At 59.6% G+C, this 7,374-nt stretch overlaps 1 protein-coding gene across 1 annotated transcript in view; it reads left to right on the top strand.

Annotated features, from left to right (window-relative positions):
• Positions 1–7,374, top strand: part of KCNJ10 (potassium voltage-gated channel subfamily J member 10) — a 58,355-nt gene that overhangs the window by 1,222 nt on the left and 49,759 nt on the right. The gene's annotated exons all lie outside the window — the stretch shown is intronic.

The raw sequence follows: 7,374 nt of genomic DNA, 5'->3' as shown, positions 1-7,374 counted from the left end.
CAGGGCCAGCCCCCGTCTCTGCCCTGCCGGCTGCTGTCTGCAGGTGTGGTGATCTCTGGAAGGGCTCCCCTGGGGACACCCCTGCACTGGGGCAACAGGGCCCTTTCCTGGGCTCCTTCCACGCGGGGAACGGTCCCTGATTGCAGAGGCCCTGCAGCTGCCCAGGACCTCGGCCTGGAGAGTCACAAGAGTTAATCGCAGGCCCGCTCCGGTGAGCCGCAGCCAGCAGAGCAGAGCAGAGCCCTCTCCCCCCCGCACAGCGCAGCCAGGCCAAGATCGGCGCCAGGCAGGGCCCTGAGCCAGCCCAGGGTGCTGGAGTCCCTGGGGCCCAGCCAGGCCCTTCCCCTGATGCCGTTGGGTTCAGGTTGGGGTGAGAAGTATGTGCCCTGGGAGGGGGCACCTGGGGCAGAGATGGTCTCTGGTTATGATGCCCCAGGTGAAACACAGCAGTCCCTAGAGGCACCGGGCAGCTGGGTGCCAGTCCTGCAGACCCACTACCAAGACCCCAGCCTGGGTGATGCCCTTCTGGGGTCGTTGGGAGTTGGGGTGCAGAGCAGCCAGGACAGGGGCTGGCAGAGGCCTGGTGGGGTTTGGAGCATGGTCTGTCCTGCCCAGGCAGCATTAGGGAGGGATGTGGTGCCAGAGAGCTCCTTGCAGAGCTGGCCTCATGGCTGGGCCTGAGCCAAGGCCCCCCAGGCAGGACGGGGCACCACGTGCCAGAGGGCGGGGGGCTCCCACCGCGCGGCGCCGTCGATCCGGCCGGTGCCTCCCTGGCGAGCGCTTGGGCACACAGTTGGGCTGCCTGGTGATGCGCTGGGCGGTGCTTTCCCAGCCTGTGGGCCAGTCCCTGAACCCCTCCATCTTTAGACTGCCCTGTAGGACACCCATGGGGCTGGGCACGGGCTGACAGAGGCACCCCCTGGCCGAGAGGGGTATGGGGCCATGTCTTGCCCCTGAACTGGGGGAGCTCAGTCCATGGAGCATGAGACTTGGGGCATCTGGGGACCAGTGCTGCAGCTTAATCCATCAGAGCTGGGGCTGTTGGGGTCCTACCTGCCAGTCCCCATCCCCCGTGGCTCAGAGCCCATGCCTTCTCCATGCCTTTGCCTTTGTGCTGGGGGCCAGCTGCCCTGGGACGCCCTGGGAGCTGTGTACCTGGAGCAGAGGAGACAGACTCTGTTTAAACACAGTGGTTCTCAGAGGCTCAGCCCCCTTGGGCACCTCCCTGAGACATGGGGTGTCTCAGTTGCCCTGGCCCCAGGGTCTCATGCCATCATCTGCTCTCCCTAAAACCTGAGCTCCTAGAGTCAGGGGACTCCCAGGGACCCATGTGTGTGTCTGTGATGAAAACCCTGACTCCCCCCATGCACCCACCGTGCCCACGGTCTCCTGTGCCCTGTAGCTCGCAGCCCTGGGTGTGCACTGCCCTTGGCACACACTCTGGCACCCAGTTAGCCCCTCCACCCCCAGCAGCTTCATCTGCAAGCCAGGCCGCAGCATGAGTGGGAGGACAGCAGTGGGTTCAGGGCAGTGAGGGGGTCGACCCCTGGGTCCAGGCCTAGGGCAGACATGGGTGCTAAGGAGGGCTGTCATGCTTGGCACTGGTGGGGTGGCTGTGTCCTGCTGCACAGAGGCAGGAGGGTCTCGGTGTTAGTGAGGGAAGCTCAGCTGCGATAGGCCTGGCAAACCCCACTGAGAGCAGGTGCATGGGCAGCACCATGCCTATCAGGGCAGAGCCCACAAGGAACTTCCCTCCTGCAAGGGAGCTGAGTCAGGGTAGGGGCTGCCAGGCAGCAGAGCAGGAGGCGTTGCTGGAATAGACCTTAAGCTAGACTAGAGCACTGATGTGGAAACTGAGGCACAGCCAGGGCATCAAAACACCCGAGGCCTGTGCCTCTTGGGGTGCAGAGGGGCCATGACAGAAGGTGCAGGGAGGGGCATCAGCCCTGTGGAGGGGCAGAGTCCCAATGTGAGGGCTGTGAGGAGGTGCCTGAGCCTGCCGAGCCCTGAGGCTGGGGCCGGGGGAGAGGACAAGGGGCTGGAGGGTGGGGGATGGGTGCAGTACTGGGCAGGGCTGGGCTGGATGCCAGCAAGGCCTCCACACAGGGACTGGGGTGAGCAAGGCCTGGGGAGCAGGGCAGGTAAGGTTAAGACACCCGGAGAGCAGGGGGCAGTCTGCAGGCCCAGGGCAGGACCAGGCAGGGCTGCCCCAGCCAGCTGTGTTCTGGGAGCAGAGCAGCTCTCGGGACAGCGCTGCCCCCAGCCCCCAGCATGGGCAGTGCATGTGGGCTGGGCACCATGTCATGGCCACCCAGCATGGGGCCCAAGTTCTTGCTGGACTATGGCTCTGCTGTGTGGGCACCCCGAGGCACTGTCCTGCCCCTGTGGCCCCCTGGGAGCCCACTCAGCCACTGCCTGGCTCCAGCGATGCCGGGCAGCTGTGAGCTGCTGAGCTGCCTGGCACCTGTGCCAAGGGGATGATGCTCAGGCTGCCATGGGGCACTTGGATGGGTTTCCCCGTACCACCCACTCCGGGGCAGGAAGGGCCATGTCACTGGGCAGGGTGCGTGCATCGGCCGAGCTCAGCTCCCTCCTACACTGCCCAGCTTCTGCCTTGGACCATCCCCTGGCAGGTGCCAGAGCGGCTTCATGTCCCGGGCAGCACAGGGAGCAGGATATGGATTCCCACTGCCCAGGAGGCCCCAAGAGCTGTTCCCGGGGACTATGGGCTGGCTGACTCTTGCTGGGCTCCCCAGGGAGGGTTCATGGCTGGGAATCCCCAGACTCCATCAGCCTGGGGTTAGGCCCAGGGGCCTTCCTCTCCCTCCCCTGGTGCTGCCCGCTGGTGTCAAAGGTGGCTCCTGCTCAATGTATGAGCCACTGTGAGTTCATTTGTGTACCCCCCCACCAGCCCTGAGGCTTTCCCTGTGGCCTGCCTCTCCACTGAACTGAGATGGGCAGGAGTAGCTGGCCATGACAGGCAGACATGCCATAGGCTTGGGCGGTGCCAGCTGGGGGCACAGCATGAGGAGCCCTGGGCTGGACTCCCCCATGCCCCTCTGGGGCCCTCCCCATGGCATCAGGCCCAGCAGCGAGCCCAGGGCTGCACACTGTCTTGACGGATGCTCTGAGCTGGTTGCACTGGCCAGGACCTAACCAGGCTAGCAGTGATGAGGGGATGGGGGGTCACCCTGGAAAACAGAGAAATGCAACCACGGAGCCGTGGGATGGGCAGGGGTCAAAGTCGGCCCTGGCAGAAGGCAGGGCTGTGAGAACAGAGGATCCTTAACCAAAGCAAGTTGGAAAAACATCTATGTTGTTGCATTGACCTCAGAGGAGCAGATTTCACTTTTCTCACCCCCAAATGAAACCCCACATGTGCAGTTCTGGGTCTAGGCTCAGGGGCCTTTTTTTACTGTTTCCTTCTGATGACATTTTGGGACTTTTGGCAATGCAGCGTCGCGTCCCAGCAAAATGGGTGAGAAATTCAGGTGTGAAACGGAGTGTTTTCCAAGGAAAGGTTTTTGGATCTGAACTTCTCCCCCTTCGATTCACGTGCAGTTCGGATGGACCCTGGACTGCACTTTGCAGCCACTGCACTGTGACCTCTGTGCGTAGTCAACCCCCTGGCTGCATGGGGACAGCATAGGACCCCAGAGGGATCAGTCTCCAAACCCTGTGTCCTGCACCTGGCCTGGAAGTGACACGTTTTCTACCTGCTCTTCACTCTGTTACCCTGGCATAGGTGCCTCTGCATGATGTGGGGGGGCAAGGAACTGGGCCCTTGAGGTTTTCCAGGCAATGGGTGCTTGAAAGCCTCTGAGAATTGAATCAGGAGTGTAGGTTGTAGCTGTGTTGGTCTGAGGACATAGGCAGACGAGGCTCTTTGGGTAAATCTGATATCTTTTATTAGACCAACTCAATTGGGTTGGTCTAATAAAAGATATCAGATTTACCCAAAGTCTTGTCTGAGAATTGAATGGGTTTTTTTCTCCCAGCAGCAGTTCTGCAGTCAGTGCAGATGTCCTGAGGGGTGACGCTCTTGTTCCTGGGGGAAGACCTCTTGTTTCTGATGAGAATCCGGTCCACGTGATGTTCTGTGGATGCTCAGGCTCCTGTGTTTTAAACTGTATTTACCAAGGGAGGGATTTACTGATGCAGAGAAGGGGACACGGTCTGTCCAGCACTAGCCTAACCCTGGGGAACCCTGACCTTGGTGCCCAGCCCCGCCTGCAGGGTCTCAGCAGTGCCAGGTGGGCTCCACGCCTCAGTTTCCCTCCCGTCACAGAGTGCGTGCTGATCCTTCCTGCCCTGGCAGAACGCCTGGCAGGGTGCTGTCCGTGCCGGCACTGCATGGGCGTAATTGCCTGGGTGCAGGGCAGCCAGGCCAACAGGAGTGTAGTGGAGGCCCACGGACTTGCCGAAGCCAAGAGCAGCTGACAAGCCGCCAGGTTCCCGTGGGCTTGTTTGGAAGAGCGCCCTGGCCACGGGGAGGTCAGCACTCCCCGGGTTTCCCTTGCGGGCTCCCACATGGCAGAGGAGCCAGTTGGGAGAGCACTATACTCAGCGGCAGAGCAGTGGAGAGAGACCCCTGGGAAGGGGCTACGAGCCCCTGAGGGCATCAGCACGTGGCCGAAGAAGGAGTTTGGGTACCACAACAGCAGAGACTAGCCCTGGAGCTGAAACTAGAAGGACCTGCTCAGGCCAGGCCAGAGATCCAGACCCTGAACCTGACCTGGGCTGGAAATTCCCAGCTGAGGGCTTGAGAGTTGGTAGGTGCAGAGGCACCACAGAGGATGTCCATGGAGGGAGGGAGCTGGGGGTGACGTGACACCAGTAGGTGCACAGAGCCCCCAGGTGCATAGGATCCCCTTTATAACTCCGCTCTAGCCAGTATCCCCCAGTTACCCAGCAGCATGCCCCGCTAGCTCCCCACCCTTTACAGCCCAGGCCAATTCCCCTGGGGCCACGGGGACTGAGCGGCGCTGCCCCGGCCTGCAGCTCACCTGCCTGGGGATTAGGAGTGGATTAGCGCCAGATTGTGTTCCTGGTCTGTGCTGAGCAGATAAATCAGCCGGCTCTGGAGTGTGATGGGCAGAGGAGGCTACACGGATGCAGGCAGGGCAGGGTGTCCCATGCCTGGCACTGAGGGCAGAGGCCCAGGGCTCAGCACACAGGTCAGCCCCTCCATAGAGAGGCAGTTTAGAGTCTTGTAGACTCCTGTCTGTGGGTCAAAGCCCTTGGCCAGATGGCAGCGGAGCAGTGGGTAAAGCCCTGACCTGGCTGCGGTACAGTGGTGCCTAATGGCCCTCAAGGATCCTGTCTCGTGCATCGGCAGCTATTGAAAGCAATCCTATTTTCTAATTAAAATTGGGGGGGGGTGGAATTAGATGATCCGATTCTGCTCAATTAATGGATTGGCTTCTGCTACCTGGCACAGCCAAACCGCATTGTCTCTGAGCAGCCAGAGCAACCAGAGAAAGGCAGGCATGAAATGGGGATGTGGGCACAGGCCTTTTATTGGTGTTACAGTAATGAGTGCTCAAGGTCTTTCCATAGACAAGGGGCGATGATATTGGCTGGCTGCTGGTTTGGCCTGAACATCAAGCACTGAACCTGAAAGTTGCAGTGCTAAAAGGAGGAATGGTGTAGCCGGAGCTAAAACACCCTAAATACACAGCCCTGTAACAGCTGGGGTCCCTGTAAGATCCCCTGCCCCCCACTTCCTGAGCACGTCTTTCTCAGGCTCTTAGCTGCATCACTTAAAGAAAACCAAAATCCAGCCTCCATGGGGAGAGCAGAGCATGCGCCCCTCTGCAAACAGTCTGTCTGCTCTCAACACCGGCCCTTAAGCAGTGCACAGAAAATGCAAGGACACAGCAGGGAAAGTAACAGCCAGGGTTGTGGCCTAGCTTGGGTAACAAACTCCTCCCAGCTTTCTGCTTGCTTTCTTTCTTTTTTTGGGGGGTGGGAGGAGGGGGTCTCAATTTGCTCTGTTTGCTCCAAAGCAGAGATTTGGGGCTTGTTCTCCCAGTCTGCAGCCAAATCTTTGGGCTGGTTTTGACTTAGGCAGGGAGAAAAAAGGCTCCTTTCTCACGGGAGGGATAAACACAGACTGTCACAGGTAAACCTGGCTCTAGAAGACCCCTGCAGCCTGGGCTGTTCCTATCCCATCCCAGACACCCCTCCAGCCTCGGCTTCCCTGCACAGCTAGTGCCACCACACCGCTGCTCTGGGCAGGTTTTCATGTGAAGCTGCTTTGGTGCTGGCTCAGCCCCTCGCTCCGTGCCCTCGGCGGTAAGGGAGAAGCACTGTTCTCTATGGCAGCCTTTCAGCTATTTGAAACCTGCTATCATGTCCCCTCTTAATCTCCTTTTCTCCAAACCAAGCCTGCCCAGTTCTCTCCATCATTCATGACAGGGCTTGCCTTCCAGCCCCTTTATCAGCCTGTCACTCACCTCTGGATCCTTTCCAGTTCCCCTGCCTCCTTCAAAGGCAGAGCCCAGAATGGGACGAGACTCCTACCGGGGTCTCAGGGCAAGCAGGTCTTGCGGTGACTCCTGCACGGGGACATTGGCAGGGAGGATTGGGCCCTCGAGTGCTGTGCTTTGCTGCCTCGCACCATTCCCACCCATGCAACGCAGCTGCTGATGTGTTGGAGTGCTGAGGGCACGTGGATGTGGCTGCTGTACATGGGTTGGAAGCCCCTCGGGGCACCGATGCTGTCTGTATTGTCTTGTCCCTGGTCCTGTACCGCTCTTACTGCAAGCATGAGTGCACATAAGGATCGCACCCCAGGGTGCTGATTGAGCAGCATCTCCCTGTTCCTAGCTCTCGTGATCCTACTCCTGGAATAGCCGGTGTCTTTTCTTCAAAGTGCCAGCATCCAGAGTCCTGTGATTAGATGAGACTCAGATCTTGGCTAGGGAGAAATGTGGCCCCTGAAAGGCTGGGGACCAAGCAAAGGAGAAGCAGTCGGCATGCGTCTTCTTAAACAGAACATCGGGCTGTTGGCAGCCGTCTCGTGATGTTTAGGGGCCTGGCAGCTGAGCATTAGCAGATGTTTAAAAGGGACCACGGGCAGCACAGGGCAATGAAGGGGAAGCCATAGGTGATCCTAGGTGAGGCCTCCACCCTGATCAGACTGGAGTGGACACGTCTGGGAGTCGCCTACATCCCGGGAGCCCAAGGGACACATAGGGATATGGTCAGATGGGAGCAGCAGTGTCACCTGTTTGGCTTTAGTGGGTGGGAAGGGGCAGGTGGGCTCCTCCTTGCCCTCAAGAAGCTCCATTTATCTCAGGAGTCTTGGTCTTCAGTTCTGCCTATCCTGTGTGTTTGTCCAAAGGGGGCTGCGGACAGTGGAGGCAGCTG

This window comes from Alligator sinensis, unplaced genomic scaffold (genome assembly GCF_000455745.1).
Source record: "Alligator sinensis unplaced genomic scaffold, ASM45574v1 scaffold463_1, whole genome shotgun sequence".
Classification (NCBI taxonomy): Eukaryota; Metazoa; Chordata; order Crocodylia; family Alligatoridae; genus Alligator; species Alligator sinensis.
The sequence above is the reverse complement of the archived record's forward strand: the minus strand, read 5'-3'. Positions and strand labels throughout refer to the sequence as shown.